Genomic DNA, 15,887 nt, shown 5'->3' with positions numbered 1-15,887 from the left:
CCAGGGAAGGGGAAGGGGGCCTATGTAACTACACAGGTCTTATGCCCATGAAGCTAGTCCTGGCTCTCACCCCCTGGACACACAGGAAGATAATTATTTATCTAAGTATTCTCTCATTCATTAACAATCAAGCCTGTATTTACAGTAAGCTAGATATCACACCCCTGAAATCTGAGGTTCAAAAACTAGAGTAGAGGGGCCAGGCACAGCAGAGATAGAGAGCCACTAGGGTCTCTTTCCTTTTTGTTAAGACTGGATCCACACCAGAGACACTGAAAGTTAATCCAAGTAAAATTAAACCGCTCTCAACAATACAGATTGGCTTGAGCCCTTTTGTTGGCATCACAGGAGCCTCGATTACGAATTCTGAGAAACAGCTCACAAGCACTAATGAATAACTAAGTCCTGTCGGCTGTGCAGACAGTGGGCCCAGAAGCGAAGGGCTGGCCTAGGAGAGATCTGAACATGAACCTGACCATCTGGCTCTCTATGACTCACTTTGATCACAAAATGAATTGCAACAAATTGAAGAGCACATGGCTAGAGTTAATTGTCTCATCTGTAATCTGAATCTACTTTTAAGCAGTTATTATTACCCTCTATCAGGTGGAAACATTTCCTACCATCACTGCAAAGTGCCTTTTCCTGATGAACTGTAATGGATCATTAAATTCCATATCTGAATAACAATACTGTGCACTTATTCAGTGCCTTTCATCCAGGGATTTCAAGGCAGTTTGCAAATAATTAAGCCCCTTACACAGCAGCCAGAGGTGAGCCACTGGAAAAGAATTGCCTGAAGATACTGAGTCAAAGGGCATAATTCAATAGCAAGAGAATAAATGGCTTTCTCCCAGGCACTGGTAATACTGAAAGTGAATCCTGATCCCCTCCCTCCCTTTCACCTCACCCCATCTTCTTCATAGCAGATCTTGACATGCAACATACAAAGAACCAAAAAAGTAACTAACAGGAGTGTTCATAATTTAGCTATGAGTTCAGACACACACTTAACTGAGGAGTGTGTGTCTCCATGTAATCCTGGCAAACACACCACCAACTGACATTTCAGTCCACCTGCAGAATAGACAGAAGAATTTACTCAACACATTCATGATTACCAAATGGCAAACCTGAAGCCTCCCGCCACCCAAAATGAAAATACGGCTCTGCACCAATAAAGTTATGTTCTAACAAAAATACTTTATTCCACGGTTATGTGTTCCATTTCTGGGACTTCTCCTATTTGAATGATATTCAGGTTTCAGGAGTTAAAAGGATGCTGGAAATGGTCAATCAATACATTTCTTTTAAAAACCAGAACACTAGAAGGGAAAACATTTCAGCCACTCAAAGTTTTGTGGTGAAATTATAAACTCCAGAAAAACTGAATTTACAATGGAAATGCTGACAGACCTTTCACTGGAGCAGTTTGAACGCAACACTGTAATTTGGCAATCTCTCTTACAGACTAAAGACTAATTCTAACAAGATGTCATTTTGACTCACGTTTATTATTACCTGCAAGAATGAAAAACGCCGTTTACTCGGGAGGAGCCAGAGAACCAGGGTGGGGCGAGCTCACATTTTAAGCAAGACGCCCGCTGCTTTACCAAAATAGCCCTCTCAGCCAAAGGAGGGGCAGTCTTTCACGCTCAGCTTCTTTCATGTCAGCCCGAGCCTTTGCAGCTCGACATGCCTTTCCTACATGTTACATTTTAATGATCTGAGAAAACCGTTATCAGCGTTAACATCTCTAATGTTACTCTAAACAGACAAAAGCAAAATATCTCATTAGGCATCATCTCCGCCAAGGTTCCCACTAGGCAGGAAAGGATTTTTATCTGAAGTAATTACCCTTTTTAGTTAAATACACTCAACAGATGAAATTTACACAGAGAGTGAGAGACTGCAGCACTAGACAGCGAAGGTGAAAACCAGGAACGCCGCGTCTCGCCGTCCGCGGGCCCGCCGGGAGGGTGCGGGTCCATCTCGCGTTCGCTGGTGGGGCGCCCCGGTCCCTCTCTTTTCCCAGCGGCTACGGGTCACGGCGACGGCGGTGACCTGGCGGGCAGGCTGCGAGGCGCGCCTCCTCCGGCCACAAACCACCCCGGCAGCGGCCGCGCCAGAACTTCCCTCAAGTTGCCAAACTCGCCTACGCGCGGGAGAGCGCTGGGGATGCCCCGCGCGCCCGCGACCCCGGAAGCCAGGAGTGTGCCGCCCCTTCACACACTCACTCCCAGCCCTGCCCGCTTCCCCTCACGGTCCGAGTTCCTGCAAATCCTCGGCCAGACTGAGGTCGCCGATATGCTCGCTCCAGTTTCTCCCCCCGTGGGCACCTGGGGTAGCCCGTGAGCGCCGCCCGCCGCCGTCTCCAGCGGCGCCGGGCTCCCGAACACCCGCCGAGTGAGGGAAGCACAGCGGAGCCACGGAGCGCGTCGGCGCGGGGACGGGGAGGGCAGTGTCCCCTTCATAAACCAGTCTCCTGTGTGAAGCTTCTGGGGCTTGGAGACTGGCGTGTAGGGTGTGTGTGTTGCACTTTGACTTCATGCAGAATCTGTGGGAGAGGGGGTGCAAGGTTTCCCTCTCAGAAGCCTGGAGCCCTTAGGTCTTAGCTATGCGGGACACTTTCTGACAACCCGATCTTTCGCTAGGAGAGATTCGACCCAGGTCTGCGCCGCGAGGCCCCCAGCTCGCCTCTGCCGGCGACCCTAAACTTGGGCTTTGATTTCCCGCCGGTCGCGGTGGTCCGGGCCACCCGGCGGCGGCTGACAGCTGAGCGCAAAGGCGCCGCGGCCAAGGTCCTCGCGGAGCAGCCCGGGGCGCGCACGCCGGGGGTTAAGGAGGAGGCCGCCCGACCTTGCGCGGGGATCGCGGGCTGGGGGTCGGGGCACCCGGGCCTCCCTGGGTCGGAGGCAGGGCCGCGGGTCTGACAGCTGCTGCGGCTCGCGCAGACGCGCGCCTCCCTGCAGCCCGCCCTCCCCACGCCTGACTTATTACCCTCTGCTCCTCCTCCCCCTGCTGTTCCAAAACACCCTTCGACGCCAGCAAAATACAATGCCGCCTCAGCCGCCGTAAACAGCCGGGCGGGAGAGCGCATATTCGGCGCGGCGCGGCCGCCGGCTCGGCTCCCACCCCCTTCCCGTTCCTAGAAAATGCCATAAAAGCGGGCAGGGCGCGGGGAGGGCGGCTGCGCGCCCGGCGGCAGGGGCTCCCTTCCCGCGCCGCTTCCCCACGCCTCCCTGCCTGCTCGCTCCCCCCGCAAACTTGCCCTGCCACCCCGCCCGGCGCCGGGGCCCCGGGTCCGGGCCCCGGGACTCACCTCGCCGGAGAACTTTGCGTCCTTTTCCGCCTCCTCTTCTCCGCGTCTTCCCGGCTCGCAGCCCCCTCCCGGTAGCCGGCGAGGTGGGCGGTTCGGGGGTCACCGAAAGCTCGCGGAGAGGACGCGCATCACATGGCAGCTCGTTCCCAGCCCCCCGAGTGCGCCGGGAAGGGGGAGGGGAAGGGGTGAGGGGAGGCCGGGGAGAAAGCGAGAGCGGGGCGGCGGCGGGAGTGGGCAGGCGGGGTGGCGAGGGCGGCGGCCGCTCACGTTAGCGTTGTGCGACCGCAGCCCAGGCGTGCACGGCCGCTGCTGCTGCCGCTGCTGCTGCTGCTGCTGCTGAGGCGGCGGCGGCTCGGCGCTGTTTGCTCCGCGCCGCGCGGCTCGCGCTCTCCCCGGAACGCCCACACTCTCAATCGCTACATTGTTGACATTCGGCGCTGACGTCACCCGCTCCCCATTCACAATAACTTTACGGGAGCCGGGCAGCGCACCTCCCCGGCCGCTGGGGCGCGGTACGCCCGGCGACTAGCGTAAGCCGCTCCGCGAATGGCGCTCAGGGGGCTGGGGCGGGGGGCCGGGGCGGGGGCGGGCGCGCGCGCTCCGCCGGCTCGCGGGAGGGGGCGCGCCTCATGCCGCCGCCGCTGATCTCCCCGCTTTGTGCGGCCGCGCGGCCGAGAGACCCCCCTCTTCCTGGCCCGGCTGACCGCCCCGCTCTGCCTGGACTTCCTGGCCGCGAAAGACGAGGGTTGGGGGCATAGCAGAGTGAGAGTAGTGGTGAGGGCTGGTGTGGCACGTGGGGAGGGTCCAGAGCCCTAGGTGCTGCACCTGGGGAAGGAGAGCAGCCATCGAGACCTGGGATCCCAGGGTTAGCTAGCGTTTTCCCCGAGGGGCAAGAAAAGATGCTCCATTGGCCTCCACAAAGCTGACCGGATTCCCTTTTGGGTGAGGAACGGGCGAGTAAAAGCAGCCTTTTGAATGTTGACTTCTGAATCCTTTTCAGGAGGCCCTCCACCTGCCCCACTGAGCGAACCTTAAGCCCTCAAGCCAGTGTTTTTGGAAAAAGCGCGGTCAATTTCAGGAGGACATTAAAAGCCAACCTCCCCAGCTTCAGCCCCAGCTCCTACTGCCTTCCAGCCACTCTTCCCTGCCTTTCCTTTCTGCGGCTCTTAGGGTGTTGTTACTGCCCTTAAAGGCCATCGTGTGAGTGCCCTGTCAGAAGAAAGCTTGGTGGTGGCTAGGATTTTACAGAAGGTAATTAGGATTTAGGCTGAATGTACATTTGCAATAAAATAAGGTTGTGTTAGTGTTGTGCTGGTGCCTGCAACTTCTTGCTAAGGCCAGAAAATTCTGCCACGTTTCCCTAAACACCTATAACTTGGCCCTCTTGTGTACAGGCAGTATTCCATATTATTACATGTGGTGCTGATTTTTAATGAATATTATAAAACTTTGGCTCGCTCTACTGAGAGGGATCATAAATCCCCCCCTGTAAAACGGGCACTGGCATATGCTGAGGAAGCAGTGAAGCGTCGCCCTGGGAGTCTTGTGATATCATCTAAAGTGTTGCTCTGAACCACCTTCATTTGAGGGCAGAGTTTTGAAAGGCCCCATTTGGAATGTCTGTGTGGAAAGCTAAGTGATGGCTGAAAGCAAGCTGGAGGTGCTGAGCTAATTTTTCCAACAGCACTGCGGAGCTCCTGCGTGGAGGTCTGGCAGCGGACTGTGAGATTTTCTCTGCTAACCGACCCGGCCTTCAGATAAGGAAAAGTCCTAGAGCTAGGAGTAGCCCTCAGTCTCCTGACCTCTGGTCTGGTGCCCCCTAGGACAAAACACTCTGCTTCTGAGCTCCCTGCCTGACCCCTGGCAAGGACAGAGTACAAATTCCTGGTCTGCCCTGGCTAGGCCGTTTCTTATAGTCTTACGGATGGTTATGTTTCGCATTCCTCATTCTTCTAAGTATGTGTTGGTGAGATAACTTTATGCATTTTAGTAGCAGCAATAAATGTTTTTCTCACAACAAGGGATGCTTGAGAGCATCCCTATGAGAGTGGTGTAGATTCATTTATTTTCAAGCAAGCCATGGCTGCCCAGCTGTGAGTGGAGTTGGGCACATCAGCTTGGGGGTGGTTGAGGAGGGAAATGCGGCTGCCAGCTGATCTCCCACCTCCACTCTGGATTCTACAAGCTGATCTTGTCAGATGGATACAACAAAGGCTTCCAGGTCATTTCAGTTAGTTTGCTTGCTTAAAGACTCAGACTGGAGCTTTTTCACTTTGAGATTTTCAAGCATGAGGTGGGACATCAAATAAAGATGAAAAATCCTAATACACCCGTGATAGGTGGCATCATCTAGTCATTCAAGGAGTCTAGATTAGGAGTAGTTAGCCTCTCTGGTTACATCCAGTTCTGCAATCATGCACCTCTGTGGCTGTAAGACAAAAATCTTTGCTTTAGGTACGCTTTGAAGTCTAGTAGTGAGTTCATTTTTCTTCTTTATTTTCGGTAGTTAGAAGTGGGTTATTTGAATTCAAGCCTGAAAAATATATTCAGAATTGTGTGAAATGAAAATGGTAAGTCAGGCTGGGCATGGTGGCTCATGCCTGTAATCCCAGCACTTTGGGAGGCTGAGGCGGGTGGATCACGAGGTCAGGAGATCGAGACCATCCTGGCTAACATGGTGAAACCCCGTCTCTACTAAAAATACAAAAAAGTAGCTGGGCGTGGTGGCGGGCGCCTGCAGTCCCAGCTACTTGGGAGGCTGAGGCAGGAGAATGGCGTGAACCTGGGAGGTGGAGCTTGCAGTGAGCCGAGATCGCGCCACTGCAGGCCAGCCTGGGCGACAGAGCGAGACTCCATCTGAAAAATAAATAAATAAATAAAGTAAAATAAAATAAAAAGGTAAGTCAAGTACTAGACACTCATTTAACAGTACTGCTGCAGAGGCTGGGCTGTGGACAGCCTTGGCATCTCCATCATGAGTTTGCATGGCCACTCCTGGGCTTGTGGTGCTGCTCTGGCACTTTAGGTGTTTACGATGTGAAACAGATGCAGGTCCTTCCCTCTGTAGAATCATGGCAGTAACTTGAGTGGAGGTCAATTTATTTCTCATGCTTGGAGCATTCAACCTTTCCTGATACACATTTTTTCCCTACATAATTACATGCGTGTGTTGATCCAGAGCATGGGCTTTGCCTGTGATACATTTCTAAGTATGATATGACTTCCAGGGACAATAAATCTGTATCATGGCGTTGAAACAAATAAACTTTATTTCTGTAATAGAAATCTTCTTGATTGTAGAAAATAAAACAGGAAAAATTAAAATATACAGGAAACAGATGAGGAAAGGAAGACAGACTAAAGACATGGGCAGTTCTTGAGCCTTTGATTTTCTTGCTCTCCAGCACCTTGTACAGGATTTGATGATGTTGAAAAGATACTGTCTTTTTTCTTAGGCAGAACAGTAGAATTTCAAATGTGGTACCTTGAATAAGGCATGGCAGGGCAAAGTTAATGTCCAATGAAATCTGACAAAAGTGTATGGAGTGGGATGCTGTAAGGGTTTCTGCAGACAAGGAACATGTCCTGGCCTCAACTCCTAAAGGATCACTCTGCTGGGTCGTGGAAAGTACAGGAATGGAAGCAGAGAGACCAAGTAGGAGGCTGTTGAGATAAGTCAAGAGAGAGGTGATGGTGATTGAAACTATTAATAGAATGCTAAAATGATAGCCATAAATGGAATCTAGATATATTTTCAACATAAACTGGATAAGCTTTGTTGATGATTCCATTGTAGGTTATGAGAGAAGAGTCAAGGGAAATTCTGAATTTTGGACTGAACAGCTTATTAATGGAGAGTTCATTTATACAGGAGGAGCAGGTATGCGGGAAATGCTGAAACATTTGGTTTTGGATATAGTACATTTCACATGTCTATCGGACATCTAAGTGGAAAAGGTGAGCAGGTGATCAGACATGGGAATCTAGAATTTAGGAGGGAAGTCCAGACTAGAGATAGAAATCTGTGTGTCATCAACACAGCAACTGGAAACATGGGTGGAGAAGAAGAGCAAGGAAAAGAAATCTAAGGCTTAAGACCTGGGGCACTCCGACATTTAGAGGTCAGCAAGATGAAGAAAAGAAGATTCCCCCAAGGAAGCTGAGAAGCAGCAGCCAGAGAGAGAAAGGGGCCAGTTCATCCCAACCAACAGAAGGAAAGGCAGCACAGGTGGGGAAGTGCAGGGAGGCTGGAATATCATGGTAGGAAGTATGGCAAGCTGTTGTCTGAGGGATTCTGTTTTCTTAGTGGATTAAGAAGACAGACCATCCACTGATGGTGGAGGAGGGAGGGATAGGTTTAGGGGATAGAGAAAAGATGTGAACCAGTACCAGGGATGTGGCAGGATTGCTGGACAGTGCAGAGGACCTTGGGGGCCCACTCCTGGCGGCTTTCTGGACACACCACTGCCAAGAAGAGATTTCTCACTGTACAAAATCTCACACACATTTTGAAAAATGATCGGGGTAATCCAAACTGGAAACGCAAAAATTTTGCTTCTAGCTATTGTTAAATTTGGCTGGCAGCCTTTTTCCTTTGAACTATATATCTCTTATTTGTCCTATCTTCATCTCCTCAAAGATTGCCTCAGTTCCTAAGAAGGACTTTGGAAATAGTCCCTAAAAGAAAGTGATGTGCTTGTATTACTGTCTGTAGTGATCTTCTTCTATAGTAAAGAATTGATGCCACTGTTATCTAAAAGCTTATATGAAATAAACTAGTGAAATATGGTATATGAAATAAACTAATTTTTCAACATACACTACTGAGCATCTGTTACATGTTGAGGTGAAAAATTAAGAAATATTGGACTCTATCCTTAAGGAACTTAAATCTACATAAGGAGTCAAAACTAATATACATGAAACAATTGAAAAATTTAGTAATTTTGTATTTGATTGCTTTTTTACTTTTATATATTACTAATATTTAAAATTATATAGAAATTATATGTGTCAGAATTTATACTAATGAAAAAATTAAGAATGTACAGATCTTTTTTGTATGATAGCAAAAAGAAAATGGAAAAATCCAAATACCTTACGGGAAATGATTGGCTAAATAAATGGTGGTTCATATATAAAATATGAATATCATGGATCCATCAAAAATAATATTGGTGGCTGGGCACGGTGGCTCATGCCTATAGTCCCAGCACTTTGGGAGGCTGAAGCAGGTGAATTTCTTGAGCTCAGGAGTTTGAGACCAGCCTGGACAACATAGTGAAACCTCATCTCTACCAAAAAAAAAAAAATAATGAAAAAAATTAGTGATGAAAATTTATGTATATTGGCATATTAATATTTTATTAGTATAATTTAAAATAATTTGTATGACAGTATTTACAGTAGAATCCTATTCGTGAAAAAAAATTGCCAGTGCATGCATAGGAAAAATCTGGAAGTCTATATGCACAGTGTTCAAGTGGTCCTCTTGAAATAAAGAGCCTATAAGTGGTTTCTCTTTTGCTTTTTAAAAAATTTTTCTCTAATATAAATATATTACTTCTGTAATAAAGGTAGCCAATAAAAGTTGTAAAATTCAAAATAAGCATAATTAAATTCTAATAAGAACTTAAGTATTGTGGATGTTAAGAGGAAAAACATTATGAGGGTTAAAATAGCCAGGAAAGGTTTCACTGAGAAGGTGGAATTTGAGTTGAAACTCAAGGCCAGGAAGGAGTCAGAAAGGAGGGAAGGTGGCTGGACTTTCAATACAGAAGGACCCCTTGAGGTTGCACTTTCATCTGACTACAGCATTCATATTGTGCAGTGTTAGGAAAGAGTGGGAGGTTATGATGTCAAGAAGGGTAGGTCAGAAGTGGAAAGTATGGGGGAATTGTGCCTGCTGTCATGGCTAGCAAGGAGTACTGGAGTACTATGGTGACAAAATGCCATTGTGATCATGACTCATTTTTTCAAAATGTAGATTTTTCCTTCTTTCCCCTCCCAAAGGCCAGGACCTTGTACCTGTTAGGAAGCAATCACTTGATTGCCTGTTTTCTTTTTTTCCAGACATGCCTTGAGCATACACAGCCTATGTACTAGCACTATTCTAACTTTTGGAGATAAAACACTGCATAAGTCAGGGCTCCTGGACTAGTGGGGAAGGTGAACCAGTGAAGAAGTCATCACAGCACACCATGCTAAGGGCCCGAATAGGACAAAAACCTTCTGGCAAGTGACTTTGCTTAGGAGAATGTGGGATGGCTTCCTGGAGGAGGTGACAACAGACCTGGATGCTGAAGGGTGAGATTTTGTGAAAAGAAAATGTTGGAAGGTCATTCCAGGCAGGAAAATTGGAGTAGTGGAAGCGCAGGAAATGAGATGGTTAGAAGTGACAGCCAATAGTGGAATATAGGACTGGAAAGGTAGACGTGGGAAATCAGCTTGAAGGTGTAATTTTATCCACAGGTTAAAATTCTCGTTGAACTTTTCCAGTGAAGTGCTCATAATGGCAGAGAAAATGGAATGCTAACTTCCTAGGGATCTGAGAATGTGGCCCCAAATGGCCTTTTCAAAGCATAAAATGTCTTTGCAGTTTCCTGTTATATGTTTTAAAAAAAATCACCTGAACTTCTTTTGTTCTCTTTGAAGTACATGGGTTGATTTTACTAAAAAAGTTTAACAATTTGTGACGATCAGGACTAAAAGTTCCTCTCCCACACCCAAAATCAAAGTATCGAAGGATGTACTTAAGAAAAATGCTTCGAATTTGTCTTCTAATTTCCCCAGAAACACTGAAAAGCCTGGCTGCATGGGTAGAAAGCCAATGACTGATCCCCAGTTGCCAAAGAGGCGTAATCAGATCTGGTTTTGGAAAGAACACAGCATTGGCCGTATGAAGAGGCCTGAAGAGGCTGGAGACTATAAGACAACAGCTGAATTCCTACAGCCTACCTCAAGGCAGTGAGCAGGGCTGGGAAGTGCTTATGGTTTAGGGGTCATTTTCATGTGGGAGGAGAGGGAAAGGGAGGAAGAAGACGGAGAGGGATATGGATGCCTCTAGTCTGGTGACTAGGAGGGAACTGGCCCTGGGAGGCAGGAGGAGGCTAAGATCACTCTGGTAAAGGGTGGAATCAAAAGGAGGGAGGGCCAACGCTGAAGTTTGAGGAATAGCTGTGTTGGGGATGGATGTGGGCACAGAACAAGGAGTTTATGAAAAGGACAGGAATGGAGCCAACAGGAAGGTAGAAGATCAGAGACTGGGAAGTTGAGGAAGGCAAGGAAAAGGGCATTTCAATGAGGGGCCTGGGAATAGCATCCCGTGATTAAGAAAGGTCTGGTGAGGTAGGGGCTGTGCGATATGACAGCAAGGAGGTTCTAGACCCACTGCAGATGGAGGAGGGAATGAATGAGAGAAGTGGTGGCCTGGAGAGATGGAGAAAGGCAGGAAGGTAGGAATCTGAGTGAAGGAAGAGATAGAAGGTAAGGTAATGGAGCAGATAACAGAAGGAGCACTGATGTAGAGGAAAAAATGGCAAGAATGCAGAACTCTGGGGCAGGGGCAGCCATGCGTAGGTGGAAGAAAGGCAGAATGTGAACATTAAACAGAATTTGCAGGATGAGGTCTCACCTCTGAAAACTGTCTGGATTACAGGGACATCCAAGAAAGGGATAATGCAAAGATTTTGAAGCTTCAGGATAAGATTTAGGGCCAAGAGGCAAGAAATTTGGGGTAAGAGCTTAATTCTTCTTTTTTTACTTGGGAAACAAGGAAAGAGGTGATGAGGTCAGGCTCAGGTAAGCAAAATAATAATAAAATTTATAATAATCACAAGATTACTTTCTTTTTTCCCATTTTTTAAAAAAAGCTCTAACAATGTTTCCCTTTTTTCCCCTCATAGTTTGTGATGCCTAGTTTTTTCTAAACTATTCCATTAACTAAATGTCCATCTCTTTATTCTGCCCACCTCTAAAAGATGTTTTTGATCAATGATCTAATTTTTAGCATTTATTACATCTTTGCTTAAAGAAACTTGGAAAAGTTTGGTTGTAGATAGAAGTAATCTGACAATTTTTAAATTACTGTGAAAAGAAAGCCTTGATGCTTTTATTCTGATAAAAAATATACTTGCGATTGAATTATTTTTCTCAACTCAGCTTATGAGTTTTTGAGGGACACAGAAAGTTGAGTTCACTAACCCTATAGCAATTTCCCCAAAGAATATGTAAGATGGCACTTACAGTTTCTAATCTGTTTTTCACAAATCTGTTTATGTGATATAATTATGCAAGGGCATCCGACCTGAACAGTGGTTGCAGCTATGTGCTGGTCAGCACAGCTGTTCTGTTCCCCCGTGTGTGCATCCGGCATAGTGCTTATGTGAATGACATTTAGGTGTCATCGGTTTCTCCATTTTCCCCAGATGCTCCCTAAGTAGGTCTCCCACAGTACCACACACTAAGGAGCTAATTTCTCTGCCTTTCGGTTGTTAGGTGTGTGTGGAAACCCAGTGCTTCGTGCCCCAACTTGAATTGGGCCTTTGGTGATTTTGCAGAAGACTGAAAACATGGAGGTGTGCTGTGTTTTTTCCAGCTGCACTTCAGCACCCTCTGGATTTACAGCCCTGCCCAGGTCTTGTCAACAGGCATGCTTCTGTTGGTAAATTTCTTTGGTGCTTAATTTTCTAAAGCTGGAAAGGATGGTGCTAGGGAAGTGGGTTGGGATACAAGATGTCTTAAGATTCGTGGCTGGCCGTTGTCTAGAGGAGGAACCCATGCTCCCAGACCTGATGACCAACTTATGCTAATGAAAGCAGATGCTGAATCGGAATGCTTATTTATTAATTTATGATAACCATAAGTGGGTTATTTGTAGGATAACCTACTTCATTCTGGCAAGAGCTAAGTGAACACTAATTCTTTTCTCTGACACTTTGCTTTTTCAAATTCAGTGACAGATAAAATATTTATGTCTAGTCTCACTTCTCTTACCTGCTGCCTCACCTGTGAGTCCATTGCCATCATAGAGAGTATCTTCTAAAAATAATTGATCTTGGAATAATGTTAAACTTTAGGAGAAGTTGCAAGAGTAATACACAGAACTACCATATCTCCTTCATGCAGATATCCCAATTGTTAATATTTTAACATATTTGTTCTCTCTTTCTCTCTCTGTACGCCTGCATAAATATCTAATATAAACACCCATTACCATTATTCTCTTTCTGAATAATTTGAAAGTAAGTTGTCAACGGTGATGCTCCATCAGCTGCTAAATGCATCAGTGCACATTTTCAAAAGGAATAATGCTACATAACCTGCAACACAACATCCAAATCAGAAAGTGAGCATCAGTATAACAATACCACCCAATCCAGAGACCCTATTCAAATTTTACCAACTGTACCAACAATATCTATTTCCTTTCTGGAGCAAAGTTTGAGTCAGGATCACGGGTTACAGTTAGTTGTCCTATCTCTTTAGTCTCCTTCACTATGGAAAGCTCAGCCCAGGGAAGCATTAGGGGAAGTGACAGGAAAGGATAAAGGAAGCACAGTTGCACCTTTTTTGACTGTTACTGGATTCAAAGTGTTTTACTAAATTTATTGAGATGTTCACTTAAGGTTTTTGCAATCTATGTTGACAAGTTATGTCTCCATTTTTAAAAACAGAAATAGTCAAGTGAAAACAAAGGTTTATACTTGGTTGATACCTAAGAAAGCATCCCACATCCCACATACATGAAGATTATTCACCTCAGGAGGATTTTTGCATACATTGTTCTTTCTACCTCTTTTCCTCCCCCCAGCAAACTCCTACTCATCCTGCTCTCAGCTTAGTGAAGCTTTCCTCACTACTACCCAGGTCAGATCCTCTTTATAGGTACCTTGGACCTAAATCCTTTGCAGCAATTATTATAATTATATCCACCCCCTCTTCTTTAAAATTTACTTTTTAAATTATGGTAAAATCCACATAACATACAATTTATCATCTTAATCATTTTTAAATGTACAGTTCAGGAGTGTTGAGTACATTCACATTGTTGCGCAACCAATCTCCAGAATGCCTTTCATCTTGCAAAACATGAAACAACTCCCCAGCCCCTGAAAACTGCTTTTCAACTTTCTGTATCTATGAATTTGACTACTCTAGGTATCAATTTCTCCACACCATCACCAATACTTTTTATTTTATTTTTTCATGTTAGTTTTTTTTTTTGAATAGCTGCCATCCTAATGGGTGTAAGGTGGTATCTTATTGTGGTTTTGATTTGCATATCCCTAATGATTAGTGATATTGAGAATTTTGTGTGTGTGCTTGCTGGCCAGTTGTGTATCTTCTTTGGAGAAATGTCCATTACATTCCTTTGCCTGCCTGTCCGTCTAGCTAGCTAGCTAGCTAGCTATGACAAGGTCTCGCTCTGTTGCCCAGGCTAGAATGCAGCGGCACAATTACAGCTTACCACAGCCTCAAACTCCTGGCCTTGAGTGATTTTTCTGCCTCTTCCTCCCAAGTAGCTCTAACTACAGGTACACACCACAATACCTGGCTAATTTTTAAATTTTTTTTTTTTTTTTGTAGAGACAGGGTCTTACTTGTTGCTGAGACTGGTCTTGAATTCCTGGCCTCAAGCGATCCGCCCTCCTTGGCCTCTCAGAGTACTGGGATTACACGCATGAGCCACTGTGTTCAGCTTGCCCATTTATTGATTGGGTTGTTGTGTTGTTATTGTTGAGTTGTAGGAGTTTTTCATATGTTCTGGATATGAACCCCTTATCAGATAGATAATTTGCAAATATTTTCTGTCATTTTTTAGATTTCCTTTTCACTCTATTGATTGTGTCCTTTGATGGACAGTTTTAAATTTTGATGTAGCCTGATTTGACTATTTTTACTTTTGTTGCCTGTGTTTTCGGTGTCATATCCAATAAATCATTGCCAAATTCAATGTCAAGGAGTTTTCTCCCTGTATTTTCTTCTAAGAGTTTGATAATTTTAGCTTTTATGTTTAGGTCTTTGATCCATTTTCGAGTTGATTTTTGTATATAGTATTAGGTAAGGTCTGTCTTCATTCATTTGTATGTGGATATCCAATTTTTCCAGCATGGTTGAAAAGACTCTCCTTTCCCCATTAATGGTCTTGACAATCTTGTCAAAAATCATTTGACCATATATGTGAGACGTTTTCTTCTAGGCTCTCTTGTGTATATGTGTGTCTTTTTGCCAGTACAATGCTGTTTTGATTACCATAGTTTTGTAATAAGTTTTGAAATCAGTAAGTGTGAGACCTTCAAATTTTTCCCTTTTGAAGACTGTGTTGGCTATTCAAGGTCCCTTGAGATTTCATATTAATTAGGATAGATTTTTCTATTTCTGCAAAAAACACCATTGGGATTTCCATAGGAAATGCATTAAGTCTGTAGATAATCTTGGATAGCATTGCTATTTTAACAATATTAAGTCTTTGAATTCATGAGCATGAGATATCTATCCATTTATTTCATGTTTAATTTCTTTTAGTAATACTTTATAATTTTTAAGTATGTAAGTCTTTTGCTTCCTTGGTTAAGTTTATTCCCAAATATTTTATTCTTCTATTACTATTATAAATGGAATTGTTTTCTTAAATTTCCTTTTTGAATTGTTCATTTATTCCTCTTTTTTCAAGTGGAGTCATTTGTTCATTTTTTATCTTTTTCTCTGGGCCATAAGCTTCAGGATGGTAGAAACGGTGTCTGGTTTTGCTCAGAGCTAGACCGCAAGTTCTTTGTATAGCACTTGTCAGTGAGTATGTGCTCAATAAACACTTGTTAAATTTGTCTAATAGTATTAGCTTAGCTTAGTAGACACACTGTCTATTCTTATATGTGAACAAAGGGTATACTGATGCTGAACCATTTACCTTGACTATCTTTTCAGTCCTCCTCCTCCTTCTTAAAAAATGATACCTCAAGGCAGGGGAGCATCACACACCAGGGCCTTTCGAGGGGTAGGGGCCAAAGGGAGGGAGAACAGTAGGACAAATACCTAATGCATGCAGGGCTTAAAACCTAGATGATAGGTTTGATAGAGTTGATAGGTGCGGCAAACCACCAAAGCACGTGTGTACCTATGTAACAAACCTACACATTCTGCACATGTATCCCAGAACTTAAAGTAAAATAAAATTTAAAAAAAGATACCTAGTATTTATTGAGCATTTACAATGTACAAAGTGTCTATACATGTGTTAATTTGTTTTTCACAATAACCCCGTGAGGCAGACGTAGAATTGAGAGTTTGAGTTCTGGAGTCAGACTTTCTGAGTTTGAGTTATTTAATCTCTCTGTGCCTCAGAGTCCTATAATAAGGGATTTCTAAAATGCATACCTTTTTGGCTTGTCTTGAAGTTTAGTTAAGATATTGTATGTCAGATCCTTAGACATAGTAAGTGCTTAGGGAATACTGATAATTATTAACTCAACTTTTCAAATGTGGAATCAAGGTTTAAAGAGGATAAGCTGCCCTCCATCACACTCAGGCGGTCTAGAACTTGTAAGTACTTAAGCCCTGCATTGAA

General features: G+C 44.8%; 1 protein-coding gene across 3 annotated transcripts in view; it reads right to left on the bottom strand.

Moving 5' to 3' along the window:
- BACH2 (BTB domain and CNC homolog 2) overlaps positions 1-3,751 on the bottom strand; it is a 378,701-nt gene extending 374,950 nt beyond the window's left edge. Inside the window, exon 1 of one of the 3 annotated variants that reach the window (XM_010357758.2) lies at positions 3,323-3,751. The gene's annotated coding sequence lies outside the window, so the exon portion shown is untranslated. The remainder of the gene's footprint in view (positions 1-3,322) is intronic. The other 2 variants (XM_030928376.1, XM_030928378.1) reach the window with 2 other exon arrangements.
- Positions 3,752-15,887: the final 12,136 nt, after the last annotated feature.

The sequence above is a fragment of the Rhinopithecus roxellana genome, chromosome 4, assembly GCF_007565055.1.
Source record: "Rhinopithecus roxellana isolate Shanxi Qingling chromosome 4, ASM756505v1, whole genome shotgun sequence".
NCBI classification, from domain to species: Eukaryota; Metazoa; Chordata; class Mammalia; order Primates; family Cercopithecidae; genus Rhinopithecus; species Rhinopithecus roxellana.
The sequence above is the reverse complement of the archived record's forward strand: the minus strand, read 5'-3'. Positions and strand labels throughout refer to the sequence as shown.